Consider the following 19,523-nt stretch of genomic DNA (forward strand, 5'->3'; position numbering starts at 1 on the left):
GATTTTGGATCGTGACACCATGCCATCTTCATTAAAGTTAGTACTTCATTTGTGTGCTATCTATCAACATCTACATGTTGATAGTAGCAAAAGAGTAAACATTCATCTGAAATAAATTCTGAAAATATCTACAAGAACAGAAAATAAAGCATTGATTGTTATTAGTACCTCGTTGGTATATAAACGCGTAGATTGCAAATAAACACAAAATAGACACCCAATAATCCTTCACATATAGCAAATTAAATATACGATTAAAATTTCCTAAACCAATGTCCTATATAGCAGCCTTCCCTAACTATTTTCGTGGTAGATATACCTTGCACCAAATAAGTGAATTCCATCTTCGATGCGACTTTTGATTGCTTTCATTTTGTCTGCTATGATTATTAGTTAGGAGAAATACAATCTAATTGTTATTGAAGATATTTATTGATGAAGTTACAAAAAGACTATTTACTTCTCTGATTATTGTTAATAGTAATCAATAATAATCCATCTATCTATCTATATATAAAAGTGGGAATGGAAAAGGTGACTTGGCACCTCTCATTGGACAAGGATTGTATTTATCTTTCTTCTCCCTATATATATAAGTGGGAATGGAGAAGATGACTTGACACCTCTCGTTGGCCAAGAATTGTATTTATCTTTTTTTGCCTTTTTCACTACTTTTTATTTGTCTAATAATAAGATATATTGTTGCAATTATAAGAACTCATTTATTACAAAACATTAATAATTTAATTATAGCTCCATAATAAATAAGGGAAGAGAGAAAACATCAGTTTCAAAACTGAAAGAATTCGGTTTTTTGACTTCACCTTCTTTATTTCTCAACTGTTACAACTTTCCTCCATAATAAAAAAAAGAATGAAACAATAGTCTTCCTTTCATCCTCCTCCTATTCAATCTTTTCTTGTGATGAATGAAAATTCTGGTGGCGAAGCTTCTATTAAGGTATAATTATCTACTTTCCTAATCAATGTTTTTTTTATTGTACGTTGAGATGAGAATATGTTCGTTTCTCATTTGATATAACCCATCGGTGCCTTTAAAATAGAAAGAAATTGTTGGAGGAGAGTAAGTGACTGTGGAAGCTCCGACGGAAAAACCCATGGATGGTTTGAAGCTTCATGTTTGGTTGGTGTTAGATTTTCAGGTTTTTCTATTTAAGTTTCAATCATTTTTTTTTTTTAATTTTTCTATCACGGGACATATATTTATTTTTCTCGACCTTTGTCATAGTCGTCGAAGGTAATTATGAGAGCAACATGGTCCAAGGAACAAGAGGACTCGGTCTTTTCACAAGAACTGTGTGGATGCAACTCGATATTCTTCAAGAGACGATATGATACAGTTGGTACCATTTGATTTTTTTCTATAATATTTGTATCAAGAGACAAGAAGTTCTTGGTATGAAGTTTGAACAGTTGTAATAGGTAAATTATCCATTGTCTTAGTTCATAGAAGAATCACGACAATATATTTATTACTAAAAATATGAATTTTCTTTTACAAAAATTAAGAAATTATAAATTAGTCTTGTCATAATTTACAATTTAAAATTGTAGCATCAGAAGTTTGGAGTGCTTGGTTAGACATCTTTTATTTGCCACTAATTATATGAAGAAAATATCTTGAAATATTGTAAAAAAGAAAGGGGAACAAGAATCCTAAAATATTTGGTTAACGTCTTTACTCCACACTAATTATGTAAAAAGGGAAAAAGGTTATCTTTACAATGATCTTGTAGGATAAAAGAAAGAATAAAAAGGAACCTTCCGTGTTTATGATAAATTGTAGATAGGAATAATTTTCTACTTCTCATTTTTCGAACTCAATGCTTCAAAGTTCGGGCTTAGAGCTCTTTTTTTTTTTGTCCGAAGGATTACTTTCCCGGAAATTTTAGAACGGAGAAGAAAATTTTTTTTTTTTTTTTGCAGAGAATCAGGAGAAGAAAGTCGATATTGTAGGCATTAAAGAGGAGAATAGTTTAATATTATTTTGAGTAACCTAGGAAAAAGGGAGAAAATGGACGGAAAGAGAAGAAAAAAGAAAGGCCAATAGAGGAAGTACCGATAGTAAAGAAGGAGAAAAGGGAAATATTAAGAAAAATTGAGAGGGAAAAAATTACTTTTCGAAAATGAGAGCTTATTTAGGGGATAAAAATTTAGGGGGATCACAGAGTAGAATATGAATAGAAAGAAAAAGAAGAAAAGAAAAATTTGGAATAGCAAAAGAAAGAAAATCAAATATTCATGTACTATGTATTTAATATATACGGCCATATTTATAGCGAAATGTTGTCATAGAGAATATATGAGAAATCAGGTCCAAAGAAAACTATGACACCTATGTAAAATGATGTTATAAAGGGTGGTTATAGAGAGAATCATGTGTTAAAATAACATATTCACTATATTCCTCCAAAAATTTATTTTCCTTTTTATGAGAAAATAAATAAAGAAAAATGCAGTTCATTATCAACTTTGTTTGTATGAGGGTGCATATACAATCAATATATAGAATAAAAAATTTGCCTGCATATGCATGAAAAAATTATTTCTATATTCATTGATATCTTTCACCTATTCTAAAGTGAACAAAATTCCTCAAAAAATATCTCTCTTTTTTTTTCATTTCATGAGAAAATACAATTCATGAAAAATGCAGTACATACGTTCATGAGCACATATATGTCAATATATGAAACTAAATTTTTGCCTGCATATACATGACGTATTAATTTCTTCTATTTTGACAAAATTTATATATTATAAATCAATTCCAAATTCATTTATGTCTTTTATAACCGCTTGAAGCGCGAACAAATTTACTAGTTAATGCAGAAGACTAAATACAGTTTGTGGCCTTATCCAACAATCTTTCTGGTAAGATTGCACAATATTTTGTGCCAAGATAGTACTCTCTCTACAACTATTCCTCTCCTGCAAACACCACACCAAAGGCAAAACTATTTTGTACCTTAAGCAAATCAAACTTTGTCGCATAAATGATTCTCTTTTTGTCAATTATTAAAAATCAAAGAGAATAATTTTCTATTCTAACATGACCACCGCTAGATCCGAGAGAAGATAGTGAACAACGAAAATTGTATACGAAGGTTTACGATCACCTGGTTAGGACAAATAGACAAAGCAAAGTGGAACAAATTCAGAATTAACATTCAACTAAAATAAAATTCTCAAACCTGTTTGTAAAAAGACATAAAAGAGAAGGAAAACCAAAAATATTGAATCAGCTGATAACCAGTATATATGATGTACGCTCTAACACCCACACATAATACCAGGGGAAACTTTTAGTATCGATAACATGTATATGAAAATTAAACCACTAACATAAGAGTTATCAACAAAAACTTTTAGAGAAGAACTAATTCAATGGATTTACTGTGATAGTAGTTCTATATATTTATATTATCAATATGAATAATAAGTATGAAGAGAGACTAACGAATACATGAAAAAGGAGTAAACCTTGCATAACCAGAAAGAGAACAACATAGCCGTGAAAAATAATTACCTGGCTGTTGATGAAAAAGGTTTGGCCGAGAGAAACGTTAAGGGTGCAAAAGATGTTCATTAACCGTTGCTTTTTTTTTTAAAGAAGTGTTGGCTTTTAGGGGTTTTTTAATAAGTAAGATTTAATTAAGTTTTTGAGAAGTTTTTTTTTTTTTTGATAATTTAACTTTTAAATTAGGGGTTCTTGTTATAATTAGATTTTTTAAATGGGTAAAACAGTAATTTCACTTTTAAATTAAGGGCTTCCCACTTTTAATATAGTATAGATATAGTGTCACGACCCGGATTTCCCATCCTCGGAAGTCGTGATGGCACCTACTTGTAGAAGCTAGGCAAGCCATGAACTTAGAAATCATTAACTCCTTTATTTTAAAACTTCTTTACCAATTATAATAACAAGGAAATAAACCGTTAAATAACAGCGGAATATAAAATTTAGCGGAAGTCTTAAATAAATAGAAAACGAAAATGTCTCAAAGACCATCACGTGCTTCTAACCAGAACCTGATGTCACAACATCCACGGACTACTAAGAGTACTAAATACAACTGTTTGAAAGAAATATAGCATTGTTTGTCTCGAATACATGAGATAACAGAATATGAAATAAGATAAAGGAGACGCTGGGCCTGCGGACGCCTGCAAGGCTACCTCGGTGTCTCGATGGACTGAAGGCTGGCTCCCGCGCTACTACTGCTGTCCAATACCTGGATCTGTGCAAAAGAGCACAGAGTGTAGTATCAGCACAACCGACCCCATATGATGGTAAGTGTTTGGCCTAACCCCGGCGAGGTAGTGACGAGGCTAGGACTAGACTCCAGATAAACCTGTGCAATTATATAATATATGGTGAAAAAAGTAAACAGGTAATAAGCAATCAAAGCCGGGAAAGAGGAGCATGCTTCGGGGGTAGCAGATAAAACAGAATATCAAAAAATATAAGGAAACTACAATTTAACTTCTAACACGGATAAAAGAAATAAGGCAACTTTCACTTTCAGTTTCATCTTGTTCCAGGCGTGCAACCCGATCCCATTTCTTATATCTTATGGTAGGCGTACCACCCGCTCCCATTTTATTATATCTCGTGGTAGGCATACCACCCGCTCCCATTTCATTATATCTCGTGGTAGGCGTACCACCCGCTCCCATTTCATTATATCTTGTGGTAGGCGTACCACCCGCTCCTATTTTATTATATCTTGTGGTAGGCATACCACTCACTCCCATTTCATTATATCTTGTGGTAGGCGTACCACCCGCTCCCATTTACAAGTCATCACAAAATTACAAGAAATCTCAGCAAGGGAACAAAATAATATAATAACTTCCTGGCAAGGGAATAACAATATCGAAACAGTCATCCCGGCAAGGGAGAATCAGCTATAACCAAATCCTAACTCATTTTGTACTCAGCTCAATTAATGACAATACTCAATCATAACTAAGATCTACGAGGATAAAATCAATCTTTACTCAATGTAGGAGATCATTAATTAAAGCACCTGAAGTGTCATCTAAGAGCACAACAACGTTCAAATTTAAGACTCACGGTCATGCTCGACAGCAACGTATAGATACTCGTCACCATGTCTATACGTCGCACTCAACAAGAAGCAAGTAGCAAATAAGACTCAACTCCTAATCCCTCAAGCTGAGGTTAGACCGAACATTTACCTCGAACTTCCACGGCCAACTCAAGCCTCGAACACCGCTTTTCCTCTCAAATTCGGCTCCAACTCAATCGAATCTATACACAATTGACTCAATATCATCAATAAGTGCTAAACAATCCAATTCCAATGTTCAACTATAACTTTCCAATCATTCTTCCCAAAATCTCAAAAATCAACCCCGGGCCCGCTTGGTCAAAATACGAGGTTCGGACCAAAACCCGATCACTCATTCGCCCACTAGTCCGAATATATAATTTGTTTTCAAATTCGACCCCAAAACGAGGTCTAAATCAAGAAAAATCAAAAAGCCCTAGCTCTACCCAATTCCCTAATTTCTACCCTTAATTACATGGTTTAGGCCTAGAATTTCAATAGATAACAACAACAACAACAACAACAACAACCCAGTATAATCCCACAAGTGGGGTCTGGGGAGGGTAATATGTACGCAGACCTTACCCCTACCCCGAAGGGTAGAGAGGCTGTTTCCAGGAGACCCTCGGCTCAAAAAGCAACAGAAGCCGCTATATTAGTACCATATAAATGCCATATAAATGCATAATAAAATAACAGCAATACAATAGATATGAAATACAGAATACAAAATACGAAAAAGATGGCTGGTATAGTAAAACTAGCAGGTAAAGCCCTGCATCAATAAACGACCAATGACATTCTTAGTCTAACTCCTAACTGGCTAGTCTCACTTTATTGTGCTGTAGAAATATTCACAACTCTCCCCTAACCTACAACCTTAATACTCGACCTCCATAATTTCCTGTCAAGGGCCATGTACTCAGTAATCCTAAGTCGCGCCATGTCCTGTCTGATAACCTCTCCCCAATACTTCTTAGGTCGTCCTCTACCTCTCCGCGTGCCCACTACCGCCAGTCGCTCACACCTCCTCACCGGTGCATCAGTGCTCCTCCTCTGAATGTGCCCGAACCATCTGAGTCTTGCTTCCCGCATCTTGTCCTCCATGGGGGCCACGCCCACCTTCTCTTGAATATCTTCATTCCTAATCTTATCCATTCTTGTATGCCCGCACATCCACCTCAACATCCTCATCTCTGCTACTTTCATCTTCTGGATGTGTGAGTTCTTTACCGGCCAACATTCAGTTCCATATAACATGGCAGGCCTAACCACTGCTCTGTTGATGTTGATGGAATTTCAATAGATGTTGATGGAAAATGAAGAAAACGAGTTAAACAATGCTTACCCAAGAAACTTTGATGAAGAAATGCTTCAAAAATCGCCTAGGAGCTTTGGAGAAGAAAGGGTTTATGAAAATGTTATGAAATCCCGTTTTTTATTCTGTTTTGGAACTTTAAAATAACTGGGCAAAATGACTCTACGCATTCGCGATGGGTCAGGCTTTTTTTGGCCTTCGCGTTCGCAGATAGGGGCTCGCGTTCGCGAAGCTGTAGCTCCTCGAGCCCTCGTGTTCACGTGCCATGAGCCGCGTTCGCGTTGAACAAATTTGGTGGCCCTTCCCCCTGTACCCTACGCGTTCGCGAAGGGTCTACCCCCCTCAGGTTCGCGTTCGCGAATAAGAAAATGAACTCCTGGGAATTTTGCCTTACGCGTTTGCGAGTGAGACCATGCGAACGCGAAGAACAAATTCCCTGTGCACTCACTGCAGAAAACCTGCAACTTTTACAAGGCTAAAAACATTCTGAAACACCTCTAAAACACTCCCGAGCCCTCGGGGCTCCTAACCAAACACATGTACTAACTCAACAACATCATACGAACTTATCCGTGCGATCAAATCGCCTAAATAACCTCAAAAACAATGAATCAAACCTCAAAATCAAGAATTTTTCCAAAAACTTCATCAAGTTTCAAATTTAGAAATTTAAGACCGAAACACGTCAAACGACGTCCGATTTCAACCAAATTTTACAGGGAGAACTTAAAACATATATAAGACCTGTATCGGGCGCCGGAACCAAAATACGGGACCGATACCATCGCTTTCTAATCAAATTTCATTTCCAATTTTCTTAAACATTTTCAGAAAATAATTTTACTTAAAAATTCATTTCTCGGGCTTGAGACCTTAGAATTCGATTCCGGATATATGCCTACGTCCCATATTTTCCTACGGACCCTCCGGGAGCGTCAAATCACGGGTCCGGATCCGTTTGCCCAAAATATTGACCAAAGTCAAACTTATTCATTTTAACATCAAAACTTAGCATTTTTCACAGCAATTTCATATTTAAGTTTTCCGGCTACGCGCCCGGATTGCGCACACAAATTGAGGCGACTCTAAATGAGGTTTTTAAGGCTTCGGAAGCACCGAATGGATAAGAAAACAAGTGATAACCCCTTTGGGTCGTCACATATATATATATATAGATAGATAGATAGATAGATAGATAGATAGATAGATAGATAGATAGATAGATAGATAGATAGATAGATAGATAGATAGATAGATAGATAGATAGATATAAATTTACATCAAACATTAACATATTTGTCTAAGATTTGCCAACGTATTACGTTATCACTTTAAATAAAAAATATTTTAAACTCATAAAAATGTCGGTTTTAAAGAGTAAATTAACTTATATTATTCAATTTAAGACCAAAAATGATATGTATGTATTTTGCACAATTATTAAACAATCAACCACAACGACATACTCAGGGGTCATTTAGGTTGGGAAATAAGTTATCACAGGATTAATTATCAATTATTCTCATATAAGGCTGACAACTGAGCTGGCTCGGGACCAGCCCGGGACCACCGGCTAAGTCGACTTAACGAGCTAAACGGGCTGGGACCGTTTGGCACGCGATTGGTGGGCTCGTGCCGGTCTCGTGGACCGATTTTTTGCTTTGGAACCGTTTGGATCGGGCCTGTTTGGCTCGCCAAGGGACCGGACCTGTCCAGTCCCTTGGTGGGCCAAATAGGCCCAACGGATTTTATTTTTTTTAAAAAAGAGCCATTTGGCTTTTGAAAAAAGTAGCTATTGGGTCTTTAAAAAATAGTCGTTGGGTCTTAAAAAAATAGGCGTTAGGTCTAAAAAAGATGTTGCCATATTTTTTATTTCTATAATAAAATTACAAGGCATTGCTTTGAATGATTTTTTACAATATTTTTTACTTAAAATTGAATTAAAAAATTAGGTCACAATTCTATAATAAAATTACTAGGCATTGTCTTAGATGTTTTTTTAGCATCTTTTTGTCTCTAAGTTTTATTTAATTAAAAAAAAATTACTGCATAGCCATTGGGCCCATTTAGCCCGTTTGACCGTGGGCCCTGCTCGTTTAACCCTAGACCATGAGTTAGTGGCCCCGATCCCGGGCCGGTTCCTACAAAAAGCACGTTTAGCCAGGGACTGTGGCCCGTTTGGCTCGCTTGAGGCCGGGCCCGACCCACTTGCCGCCCTTATTCTCACATGTGGACTATGAGTAGGATAGTATGTATGCTGACTTTACAATAGACCTTCGGCATAAGAAAAATATTTCAAAGTAGGTTTGTAAAAAAAAAAACAATAGTGAAGAAGTTATGTTAAATATAATATAGACAAAAACAGTAATAAAAGAATAACAAAGCTATAAGATAACCGAAGTAAATGAAAGAACGTATAGCAATAGAAATTCGAAGAATAAGATAATAATAATAATAATAATAATAATAATAATAATAATAATAATATGAAACTATTAAACAGAACATTAAATTAATCAATTTGGCCTTAGGTGATAGAGAATCTTTCTGTTGCAAAAGTTAAAGATTAGGAGCGCCATCTGTGTTCGTTAGTATTTGGTAGACAAGTGGTAGAGTTAAAGACAACGACCACTCCGAAATCATACTTTTTCTATAGCTATACTAGACGGGTCTAGCCCGTGCAAAAGCACGGGCCCAACATTTCACATGTTCAGGTAGCAGACTTGTTTCTCTTTTCAATCAAGTTGGTATAAGCAATGACAACAATTTAGAATATTGATGATTTATATTCTGATAGATTAGTCATTGCTTTCAACCAACACACTCTCATAACAAGAAAGTCAAGTAAATGTACAAAAGGTAATAACTAATTATGACAACTTGGACAGTAAAATAAGCCACAAACGTCAAACATTCTTTATTTAGAAGGTAACGTAAATTCAGAAGTCTCAAATACAAAGACGCAAAAACTGAAACATAAATACCTGCCATGTAAATCAAACCTCCCAAATTTTTAAGATGCAAGAACAAAAGAAGTTCAGTGCTTAGGGTAACAAAAAACGAAATATTTTACGCTGCAATCACAGAAATGAAGCATCCAAGCTATATCACATGTACTTGAAGCTTAGGAAATCAATTTGAAATAGTGACAATAACAAATCATATCTAGCTCAGACAAAAACAAAATGTCCACATACAATGGACAATGACATTGAGTCAAAGTGCACTTAACATTTCCATAATGTTTGAAAAATTGCAAAGCTCGGGAGAAATTGGTCATTTGAATCGGTTAGCGTCCAAGTCGAAAATCTTTCGTTTTCAAAACAAGCCAATCTATTTTAGCATTTGTACCAATCATTGTGTATTCATACAAAGTCCTGCATATCAACAGCGTATTATTATTAAAATCTTGAATATTTTCAAATGATGGAAACTAAATCCTATAAGCCTTCGTTGAAAATTAACTTACAAGCTGCTGAGAAGCATCAAAAATATTACCGTAAAAGAGAAGGTGAAAATACATATTCAAGCCTCAATTGTGATACTGATATGTCCCAATATATATCCAATAAACTGGATTTTATTGGGAAAATTAATAACTAAATTACACACATTTTATACAAGTAGAACACCTCTTAAAATATTAATGACAGATTTCGCGCCATAGAACAAAATTTTTAAGTCCATCATAAGATCTAAGTTAGAGATATTGTAATAAGGTAAGTCAATTAAAGTGGTGAGTTCGTTTGGCTTTGAGCTTCAAGAATGATAATGTGAAGTAATAATTTATCAAAAGAATCTTAATATTCAATCACCATGTACATTACCAATAACATAATCAAAATGACTCGCTACTGGACACTTATTTGAAGATAAACAACAACTAAAACTATACTTTATTGGCTGCATGCAGGGATAACTCTATTCAACATTTAACACATATAAAGTAATGTAATATTTCATGTGAAATTACTCATGAATAAGGTATCATAATATTTTGAGCCAGCACCATAAACTCAAACAGAAATTGCCTTTTAATGTCCATGTTATTTGTCATTGCTCACAATTGGTGCTTCATCTATGACTATTTAACAGTGTCTCAAGGTGGGACTTGTTTTGAACCATTCAGGAAGCATATCTATCCCCACTGATTCCCAAATCGCTGGACAGATTGAATGTGAAGATCTAGATGATGCAAGTAAACGAAATCATGTAGAAGAGTCTCTGTCAAATAATAATAATAAAAGCACTCGACAAAGATAAAAATGACTCATTGCAATATTTTTCAGATATTCCAGTAGAACAATATATACACCCAACAGACAAAAAATTAAATTAAAATCTCATAACGTATATAAGTAAAAGGGAAGATAAACAGATAAATCTCTTTGATTGGTAAAACAGACGTCTCACCTGTGGATCTGGTGCTTTTGGCACTTCTTGCTCTAAATTTGAAGTTGTACCCTTCTTGGTCTCTTCTCGGTGCCTCGACACCGGAAGCAATAAGAACTATTAAGAACAACCCGAAAATAGGAATGTACTTTAGTATCTTGAAAGAAGAAAAATAAAAATGAAAGTTTCAATTGAAAATATCTTTTCACCTTTGGTATAAGGACCAGAAGCAGAAGAAATATAATTTTTGGGTTTGACATATCTATGATAGCTGAGTTATTTCTTGGAACCACTAATAGCTTGTGAAACTAATCTATAATTCGTCTACCTAATACAGAAAATAATACACCATACATTAATAGATCTTAATAATAATAATAAAATCTAAAGTTGTTAGTGATGATGTCCATCTCATTGAAGAAGTATTAGGCATGTGCCTAATAAGAGTTTTCTTTGGTTTGGTAGCCAACCTTGTTGACTTGGTTTGGTTGGTAACCAACCTTGTTGAATTTCTTTGGTTTGGTAGCCAACTTTGTTGAATTGTGAAAAATGTGTGTAAATTGTCAAATATTGTAGGCTTTAGAGGGTGAAGCTTTGGCTATAAAAGGAGAGCTTCAACTCTCATTTCTACACACCAACAAAGAGAGAAAGAAAGAGTGAGGTTTCACAGACAAGGTATAAGAAAATAGTCTGTGAGGAAAATAGAGAGTGAGCGATATTGTAGTGAGGTGGGAATATCAAAAGAGGGTTATTTCTTTTGAGTGTTGTAGTGGTCTTTGGAGTATTTACCTCCGACCTACAAAGTTGTAAAATTCCTTACTATAGTGATATCAGTTGCTCCTCTCGGGGTCGTGGTTTTTTCCCTTATTCAGAAGGGTTTTCCACGTAAAAATTTTGGTGTCATTGTTACTCTTTTATTCTTGTTAATTACCGTATCTCGGTGCTACATTATTATTCCGCTTTATTACCGTGAATATTATTTTGGTAAGGGGTTTATTCCCAACAACTGGTATCAGAGCACGGGTTCTGCTCGTTCACTGAAATACTATTCACTGTCGGTAGTACTATACTTGGTGAAAAAATAAAAATGTCCGGAGTAAAGTACGAGGTAGCAAAATTCAACGGAGATAACGGTTTCTCAACATGGCAAAGAAGGATGAGAGATCTGCTCATCCAACAAGGATTACACAAGGTTCTAGATGTTGATTCCAAAAAGCCTGATACCATGAAAGCTGAGGATTGGGCTGACTTGGATGAAAGAGCTGCTAGTGCAATTAGGTTGCACTTATCAGATGATGTGGTAAATAACATCATTGATGAAGACACTGCACGAGGAATTTGGACAAGGTTGGAAAGCCTATACATGTCCAAAACGCTGACAAATAAATTGTACCTGAAGAAGCAGTTATACGCCCTACACATGAGTGAAGGTACGAATTTTTTGTCACATTTAAATGTGTTTAACGGACTAATCACACAGCTTGCCAACCTCGGAGTGAAAATCGAGGAAGAAGATAAAGCCATCTTGCTATTGAACTCGTTGCCATCTTCGTACGATAACTTGGCAACAACCATCCTGCACGGTAAGACTACTATTGAGTTGAAAGATGTCACATCGGCTCTTCTACTCAATGAGAAGATGAGAAAGAAGCCTGAAAATCAAGGACAGGCTCTCATCACAGAAGGTAGAGGCAGGAGTTATCAAAGGAGTTCGAACAACTATGGTAGATCCGGAGCTCGTGGGAAGTCAAAGAACCGATCCAAATCAAGAGTCAGAAATTGCTACAACTGTAATCAACCAGGTCACTTCAAAAGAGATTGCCCAAATCCAAGGAAGGGCAAAGGTGAAACCAGTGGCCAGAAGAATGACGACAACACAGCCGCCATGGTGCAAAATAATGATAATGTTGTCCTCTTTATAAATGAGGAAGAGGAATGCATGCACCTGTCAGGTTCAGAGTCGGAATGGGTGGTTGACACAGCGGCATCTCACCATGCCACACCGGTAAGAGATCTTTTTTGCAGATATGTAGCAGGTGATTTCGGCACAGTGAAAATGGGTAACACAAGTTACTCAAAGATTGCGGGGATTGGTGACATTTGTATCAAGACAAATGTCGGATGCACATTGGTTCTAAAGGATGTGCGGCATGTACCTGATTTGCGGATGAACTTGATCTCGGGAATTGCTTTAGACCGAGATGGATACGAGAGTTATTTTGCAAATCAAAAGTGGAGACTCACTAAGGGATCATTGGTGATTGCAAAGGGAGTTGCTCGTGGCACGTTGTACAGGACAAATGCAGAAATATGCCAAGGTGAATTGAACGCGGCACAAGATGAGATTTCTGTAGATTTATGGCACAAAAGAATGGGTCATATGAGCGAGAAGGGATTGCAGATTCTTGCCAAGAAATCACTCATTTCTTATGCCAAAGGTACAACTGTAAAACCTTGTGACTACTGTTTATTTGGTAAGCAGCATAGAGTCTCATTTCAGACATCGTCTGAAAGAAAATTGAATATACTTGATTTAGTATATTCTGATGTTTGCGGCCCAATGGAAATTGAATCAATGGGCGGTAACAAATATTTTGTTACTTTTATTGATGATGCTTCACGAAAATTATGGGTTTATATTTTGAAAACCAAAGATCAGGTGTTTCAAGTTTTCCAGAAGTTTCATGCTCTAGTAGAAAGGGAGACGGGTCGAAAGCTAAAGCGTCTCCGAAGTGACAATGGAGGTGAGTACACTTCAAGGGAATTTGAAGAGTATTGTTCAAGTCATGGGATCAGACATGAAAAGACAGTTCCTGGAACCCCACAGCACAATGGCGTAGCCGAGAGGATGAACCGCACCATTGTGGAGAAGGTGAGAAGCATGCTCAGAATGGCTAAACTGCCTAAGTCATTCTGGGGTGAAGCAGTTCAGACAGCCTGTTACCTGATCAATAGGAGTCCATCAGTTCCGTTGGCGTTTGAAATCCCAGAGAGAGTCTGGACCAACAAGGAGGTGTCCTACTCGCATCTGAAGGTGTTCGGTTGCAGAGCTTTTGCACATGTACCAAAAGAGCAGAGAACAAAGCTGGATGATAAATCTATTCCCTGCATATTTATCGGATATGGAGATGAAGAGTTCGGGTACAGACTGTGGGATCCTGTAAAGAAGAAGGTCATCAGAAGTAGAGATGTAGTCTTCCGAGAAAGTGAAGTTGGAACTGCTGCTGATATGTCAGAAAAGGCGAAGAATGGTATAATTCCTAACTTTGTTACTATTCCTTCTACTTCTAACAATCCCACAAGTGCAGAAAGTACGACCGACGAGGTTGCCGAGCAGGGGGAGCAACCTGGTGAGGTTATTGAGCAGGGGGAGCAACTTGATGAAGGTGTCGAGGAAGTGGAGCACCCCACTCAGGGAGAAGAACAACCTCAACCTCTGAGGAGATCAGAGAGGCCAAGGGTAGAGTCACGCAGGTACCCTTCCACAGAGTATGTCCTCATCAGTGATGAGGGGGAGCCAGAAAGTCTTAAGGAGGTGTTGTCCCATCCAGAAAAGAACCAGTGGATGAAAGCTATGCAAGAAGAGATGGAATCTCTCCAGAAAAATGGCACATACAAGCTGGTTGAACTTCCAAAGGGTAAAAGACCACTCAAATGCAAATGGGTCTTTAAACTCAAGAAAGATGGAGATGGCAAGCTGGTCAGATACAAAGCTCGATTGGTGGTTAAAGGCTTCGAACAGAAGAAAGGTATTGATTTTGACGAAATTTTCTCCCCCGTTGTTAAAATGACTTCTATTCGAACAATTTTGAGCTTAGCAGCTAGCCTAGATCTTGAAGTGGAGCAGTTGGATGTGAAAACTGCATTTCTTCATGGAGATTTGGAAGAGGAGATTTATATGGAGCAACCAGAAGGATTTGAAGTAGCTGGAAAGAAACACATGGTGTGCAAATTGAATAAGAGTCTTTATGGATTGAAGCAGGCACCAAGGCAGTGGTACATGAAGTTTGATTCATTCATGAAAAGTCAAACATACCTAAAGACCTATTCTGATCCATGTGTATACTTCAAAAGATTTTCTGAGAATAACTTTATTATATTGTTGTTGTATGTGGATGACATGTTAATTGTAGGAAAAGACAAGGGGTTGATAGCAAAGTTGAAAGGAGATCTGTCCAAGTCATTTGATATGAAGGACTTGGGCCCAGCACAACAAATTCTAGGGATGAAGATAGTTCGAGAGAGAACAAGTAGAAAGTTGTGGCTATCTCAGGAGAAGTACATTGAACGTGTACTAGAACGCTTCAACATGAAGAATGCTAAGCCAGTCAGCACACCTCTTGCTGGTCATCTAAAGTTGAGTAAGAAGATGTGTCCTACAACAGTGGAGGAGAAAGGGAACATGGCTAAAGTTCCTTATGCTTCAACAGTCGGAAGCTTGATGTATGCAATGGTATGTACTAGACCTGATATTGCTCACGCAGTTGGTGTTGTCAGCAGGTTTCTTGAAAATCCTGGAAAGGAACATTGGGAAGCAGTCAAGTGGATACTCAGGTACCTGAGAGGTACCACGGGAGATTGTTTGTGCTTTGGAGGATCTGATCCAATCTTGAAGGGCTATACAGATGCTGATATGGCAGGTGACATTGACAACAGAAAATCTACTACTGGATATTTATTTACATTTTCAGGGGGAGCTATATCATGGCAGTCTAAGTTGCAGAAGTGCGTTGCACTTTCAACAACTGAAGCAGAGTACATTGCCGCTACAGAAACTGGCAAGGAGATGATATGGCTCAAGCGATTCCTTCAAGAGCTTGGATTGCATCAGAAGGAGTATGTCGTCTATTGTGACAGTCAAAGTGCAATAGACCTTAGCAAGAACTCTATGTACCATGCAAGGACCAAACACATTGATGTGAGATATCATTGGATTCGAGAAATGGTAGATGATGAATCTCTAAAAGTCTTGAAGATTTCTACAAATGAGAATCCCGCAGATATGCTGACCAAGGTGGTACCAAGGAACAAGTTCGAGCTATGCAAAGAACTTGTCGGCATGCATTCAAACTAGAAGACAGTGCTACCTCCTCTGGATGAATGAGACTGGAGGGGGAGATTGATGATGTCCATCTCATTGAAGAAGTATTAGGCATGTGCCTAATAAGAGTTTTCTTTGGTTTGGTAGCCAACCTTGTTGACTTGGTTTGGTTGGTAACCAACCTTGTTGAATTTCTTTGGTTTGGTAGCCAACTTTGTTGAATTGTGAAAAATGTGTGTAAATTGTCAAATATTGTAGGCTTTAGAGGGTGAAGCTTTGGCTATAAAAGGAGAGCTTCAACTCTCATTTCTACACACCAACAAAGAGAGAAAGAAAGAGTGAGGTTTCACAGACAAGGTATAAGAAAATAGTCTGTGAGGAAAATAGAGAGTGAGCGATATTGTAGTGAGGTGGGAATATCAAAAGAGGGTTATTTCTTTTGAGTGTTGTAGTGGTCTTTGGAGTATTTACCTCCGACCTACAAAGTTGTAAAATTCCTTACTATAGTGATATCAGTTGCTCCTCTCGGGGTCGTGGTTTTTTCCCTTATTCAGAAGGGTTTTCCACGTAAAAATTTTGGTGTCATTGTTACTCTTTTATTCTTGTTAATTACCGTATCTCGGTGCTACATTATTATTCCGCTTTATTACCGTGAATATTATTTTGGTAAGGGGTTTATTCCCAACAGTTAGTAGCAAGAACACTTAAATATTCTAAAGGATGTGACATTAGTAATGGATTGTCTTTGGTTTCTCTAAGAGCTGCAATAAAGGTGTGGAATCTGCTACACACAAGTTTGCATATTTAAAACTACTTTCAAGTAGACATATAACTGAAACATTGCTATGTAGAGAACTATTTGACTTTATATATCCATTACTTGAGCACATTAGTGATGGTCATGTTGTCCCATTTCCTTCTTTATAGCATATTATTGAGCACATAAGGATCATATCAAAGACAACCAAACAACTAACAAAATCCCAATTTTCACTTAAACATCAATTTATTATTGAATATCAACGCTGTGTAGGATGACAAAATATAAAAATTAACATAACGAAAAAAAGAAAAGAAACCATCATGCCGCAAATCGGCGAAATCATAATTTCTTCCAAGAGTAGCGAGCTTAAACCAACATCAACAGCTAATTAATAAGCATGAGTTGAGATGAAAAAATATCTAAAGTTGATGGTCTCATTCCAGATTTTTTTGCAACTTCTCAAAAAAGAGAGCTTCCATATTTTTGATAGGCCATGCATTTTAGCTCTTTTGGAAAAAGCTACAGGAGAAAGATGGAAAAATAAATATATCTCTTCAACTTAAATGAACATAGAAAAATAACCTCATGTCAATTATCATACTCTATGTAATAATCTAATATCCAACATCAGAATTGTACCCTGTGACTTTAAACCTTTTTGCTAATCAATCTTTGATAACTCCTACAATTCTCGAGGACCTTATTTTGTTTATCATGTGTGCTCGTCAAGTTTAGCTCTTGTGGATCTTGCCGCCTAAAACTCTGCCAAGAGAGCGCTGCTTTACGTTTGATCCTTTTCAAGCTCAAAATAAGCACCTGTTAGTTTTGTTTGATACCAAAATTCAATCTGTAATTTCATCATTCTAATCTCAGCTTTGGCCTTTGATATTAATGATATAGAGCATATATGCAATGATACGTAAGAATTCTTTTTATGATCCAATAAATTCATTTTCAAAGAAGACTTCATGAAACTTTGGTGCAGTACATCTTAGCTTCTTCAACCATTTGTCATAATCCGTGCGGTCAGCTAGTTATTGACATATATAAGGATTAGAAGTTCACAACCATTCTATTGTCTTGCTTTTTAGGGAACAAGCACAATATGAAAAATAATAAAAGTGACTTTGTTATATTATTTCAATAATTTAGCTGACCATTCAAGTAATTAATTCCTCCATCCACAGTAAAAAATCAATTCAAAGAGTATAACCTTATTCTTCCATTAAAATAAGAGAGGATTAATTGAACTTTGAAATATTCAAATTGAGCAAAATAAATATCCATTTTAAATTCATATTATTATGTAGTGTGTTAAATTTATCGACCATATATGCCACAAAACGGTATAGTCAAAAGTGCTAATCTCTACTCAGGAAAACAAAGTAGACATTACCACAAAAAGCAATCAGAATAATTGACAGAACATAAATGAATTACTGACCTTTGAGAGTTTAGTTCACAGAGACTTTTTCTATTCCCATAGTTCCTTTAGTACTACTGATTGCTAACAAATTGACATAAAATGGTCAATGAGCATAAGCATGTGCAAACTCAGTTTAAAAAAAAGCCAAACGCTTAAGAAATACCACAATTGTTTTTAATAAATTTTATTTTTTCCATTGAGGCTAGCGGTGATGGAGGACGAAGGATGAAAGGGAAAAATTTCAAGAACAATACCTCATTGTAGACCACTCAGATTTCTAAAATATTACGACCTCTCAAAGAACATCTTTGAGGCCGTCTGGACAGAACCAGGAAATTTAGCACAAGCTATTCAAAATAAAACATGCATAAGTACAGTCAGTTAAGAAAAGAGCTAAATGCACAAGTAACTCTAGAATAAACATCGAAAATTTTTATTGCAATTAGCGGTGCAAATATAAACTATGGAATTCGAAGAGAAAAAGGAAAAAAAATTCAAATAGGGAACACTTAGCTGTAAATCATCATAAATATATACAGCATTGCTAACTATAAGGTCAAATAGTTAAATCGAAACTCCTTCCATCACTAAAAAAATTAACAAAGGTGCTGATAGTTTGTTCTGACTCCATAAAACAATAGCAGTCAAGAAAATTCTTCCATAAAATTGGTAACTATTAAGAGATCTCAAAAAATAAAAGAAAGAAAAGAAGATTGCAAAGAGGGAAAAAAAGAAGAACATTTGAGCAAGAATTGTACCAGTAAATTGAAATCATAACACATAGAAGATGAATAGAGCAAAATTATTTTTGAAAGAGTGATGCTTCTAGACTCGTGTTGAGATAGAAAACCTAGAATGAGCACGTTTAAAATACATGATTGAATAATGTAGACATGTAATTTTTGACTCACGCATTAGAATCACCTCTAATAGTCCTAGTATTTTTAGGATATTTATTTGAGTTTATTTCTATAGGATTTTACTTTATTACTAATTTAATTCTATTTTTAAGGCACAAAAATTGAAAACAATACAAAAATAGTTTCATGTTCTATCTTATTCTATTTAGTTTAGGTTATTAATATTTTTATAGCAATATATCTTGTTTTTACCATGATTCTCACTTTTATTTTGAATATAATAATTTGTATAAAAGTGATATATATATATATATATATAGTTTCATAGTATGATATAGTTTACTTTAAATTAGTTAGAGTTAATTTTAAATCATTTTATAAAGAAAAGGTTTAAGTTTTTAAATTGATGGATTTAAAGGGTTATAATCCCAAATTTTTGTCCCAATTTCGGGCAAGAAGAAGCCCAAATTGGGGCAACCCAATCCCATAATCCCTTCAACCTAGCTGACCCATTACCTTGACCCAACCCAGCAGCCCAAGTCCACCCCAAATACCCACCAACCCGCCCCAATTTTGTTTAATCTCAGTCGTTCAAACACCTAGATCTAATGACCACAATTCCTCC

At 36.1% G+C, this 19,523-nt stretch overlaps 2 long non-coding RNA genes across 4 annotated transcripts; one reads left to right on the plus strand and one right to left on the minus strand.

The window, feature by feature from the left end:
- The first annotated feature begins 814 nt into the window (after positions 1–814).
- LOC104248410 (uncharacterized) lies at positions 815–1,474 on the plus strand. Its single transcript, XR_716441.2, has 3 exons — positions 815–960; positions 1,064–1,162; positions 1,249–1,474. It is a non-coding gene; the product is annotated as an uncharacterized lncRNA (long non-coding RNA).
- A 2,543-nt stretch (positions 1,475–4,017) lies between these two features.
- On the minus strand, positions 4,018–11,125 carry LOC104248409 (uncharacterized). Of its 3 annotated transcripts, none has more exons than XR_011405880.1 (3): positions 11,018–11,125; positions 10,830–10,925; positions 4,018–4,375 (listed from the first exon to the last, which is right to left on the minus strand). It is a non-coding gene; the product is annotated as an uncharacterized lncRNA (long non-coding RNA). The 3 variants fall into 3 exon arrangements; XR_716439.2 differs by lacking the exon at positions 4,018–4,375 and adding an exon at positions 9,387–9,793; XR_716440.2 differs by lacking the exon at positions 4,018–4,375 and adding an exon at positions 9,840–10,601.
- Positions 11,126–19,523: the final 8,398 nt, after the last annotated feature.

Source organism: Nicotiana sylvestris, chromosome 3, assembly GCF_000393655.2.
Source record: "Nicotiana sylvestris chromosome 3, ASM39365v2, whole genome shotgun sequence".
Lineage (NCBI taxonomy): Eukaryota > Viridiplantae > Streptophyta > Magnoliopsida > Solanales > Solanaceae > Nicotiana > Nicotiana sylvestris.